The sequence below is a fragment of the Halichoeres trimaculatus genome, unplaced genomic scaffold, assembly GCF_033239565.1.
Source record: "Halichoeres trimaculatus isolate MK-OKI-2021-1 unplaced genomic scaffold, fHalTri1.1 fHalTri1_scaffold_110, whole genome shotgun sequence".
In the NCBI taxonomy this organism is placed as follows: domain Eukaryota; kingdom Metazoa; phylum Chordata; class Actinopteri; order Labriformes; family Labridae; genus Halichoeres; species Halichoeres trimaculatus.
In genome coordinates, this window is record NW_027437289.1 from 35,001 (window position 1) to 37,500 (window position 2,500).

Genomic DNA, 2,500 nt, shown 5'->3' on the forward strand with positions numbered 1-2,500 from the left:
TACTTAGACTTGCATGGCTTAATCTTTGAGACAAGCATATCCTACTGGCAGGATCAACCAGGTAGCCCCCGGGGCGGTTGGGGGGGGGGGGATCCGCCGCGGGACAGGCCCGGGCGTGTGGGACCGCGGGAGGTCGGGGGCGGCGGGAAGGGGACCGCGCGCCCCGCCCCTCCTCTCCTGGGCTCTTTCCGGGGCTTCGGCCACGGAAAAGGAGAGCGGGCGGGCCTCGAGGAACGGTGTTCCACCGGAGCCGGGCGGCCGCCCGGAGGCGGGGCCCGGCGCTCCGTACGAGAGGTCGACTGGCTGAGGACGGGGCTTCTCGGTCTCGCCGCGGCTGCGGGCCTCTTTGCGCGGGGCCGGGGCTTCCCACCCGGTACGGCGCGGCCGTGGCGCGGCCAGGGGGGCGGTTCCCGCAAAGCCCGGAGAAGCCGAGCGCAGCGCGTCTGGGCGCGCGCGGGGCCCTCCGTTGGCGGGTGGCGATTTCCTGTCGGTCAGTTTTTTTCTTATTTGTTGTTGTTTTGTTTTTTTTTCGGTCCGATGGCCGCGTGCCTGCGTGCCTGCGTGCCTGCGTGCCTGCGTGCCTGCCCGCCCGCCCGCCCGCCCGCCTGCTCGCCTGCCAGCGTGCGGCGACGCGGGTGGACGGGGGCGGTGCCGGGTCGCTCCGGGGTCTGCCCGGTAGGTTTCGAGGCGGCCGCGGCCGGGTTGGGGCGCGCTTTCCCCGGCCTGACACTTGTCCAGGTGCAGCCTGGAGGTGGCACTCTTTTGAAAACGCGACTCTCGAAAGCGCGCCGATGGTGGTTGGCCGATGGGTGTGCGCTCTGTCCTTTGTTTTTGTAGTCCCCTTGGCGGACTGGGCGTGACCCTGCGATCCAACCGCCCCCTTTCGGCGCCCTCGGTAGGAGGACGGCTTGTCCCCGTCTTTGCCGATTGGACATGGCGATCCAAAAGGGGGGGAATAATTAAATAAATGGGTAGATGAATTAGAATCATCATTTCAAATGATGATCTTATCCATCTTCTTCCGCTTATCCGGGGTCGGGTCGCGGGGGCAGCAGCCTAAGTAGGGAAGCCCAGACTTCCCTCTCCCTTGCCACTTCATCTAGCTCTTCCGGGAGGATCCCGAGACGTTCCCAGGCCAGCCGAGAGATGTAGTCTCTCCAGCGTGTCCTGGGTCTGCCCGGGGGTCTCCTCCCGGTGGGACGTGCCCGAGCCACCTCATCTGGCTCCTCTCAACGCGGCTCTACTCCGAGCTCCTCCCGGACAGCCGAGCTTCTCCCCCTATCTCGAAAGGGAGAGCCCGGCCACCCTACGGAGGAAGCTCATTTCGGCCGCTTGTAGCCGCGATCTTGTTCTTTCGGTCACTACCCAAAGCTCACGACCATAGGTGAGGGTGGGAACGAAGATCGACCGGTTGCAAAGTCGCGTCAGCCACGACAGACCCACAACATCCAGGGCCCAAAGGAACTCTGGGCGGATCTCATCCACACCCGGGGCCCTGCCACCGAGGAGCTTTTTAAGCACCTCGGCGACTTCGACCCCAGAGATGGAAGAGCCCACCCCATCGTTCCCGAGCCCTGCTTCCTCCAAGGAAGGCGTGTGCCGGTGGGATTGGGGAGGTCTTCGAAGTATTCCTTCCACCGATCCACGACATCCCGAGTCGAGGTCGGCAGCGCACCGTCCCCACTGAACACAGTGTTTCCAGTGCACTGCTCCCCCCTCCTGAGATGCCGGATGGTGGTCCGGAACCTCTTCTAAGCCGTTCGGAAGTCGTTCTCCATGGCCTCGCCGAGCTCCTCCCACGTCCGGGTTTTTTTTTCCTCGGCGACAGGCCGTAGCTGCATTCCGCTTGGCCTGTCGATACCTGTCTGCTGCCTCAGGAGTCCCACACGCCAAAAAGGCCCGATAGGACTCCTTCTTCAGCTGGACGGCATCCCTCACCGCTGGTGTCCACCAGCGGGTTCGGGTGTTGCCGCCCCGACGGGCACCAACCACCTTACGGCCACAGCTCCGATCCCATTCGGACTCAATGTCCCCTACCTCCCCCGGAACACAGTCGAAGCTCTCCCGGAGGTGGGAGTTAAAGCTCTCTCTGACGGGAGATTCCGCCAGACGTTCCCAGCAGACCCTCACGATACGTTTGGGTCTACCAGGTCTGACCGGCATCTTCCCCCACCATCGGAGCCAACTCGCCACCAGGTGGTGATGGGTTGACAGCTCCGCCCCTCTCTTCACCCGAGTGTCCAAGACATGCGGCCGCAAGTCCGATGACACGACTGCAAAGTCGATCGTCGAACTGCGACCTAGGGTGTCCCGGTGCCACGTGCACGTATGGACACCCTTATGCTTGAACATGGTGTTTGTTATGGATAACCTGTGACTCCAAAAAGGGTGGATACTCTGAACTGCTATTTGGACCATAGCCACAAGCAACAGTCAGGATCCGTCCCCCTACCCGAAGGCGGAGGGAGGCTACGCTCTCGTCCACCGGGGTGAACTCCGA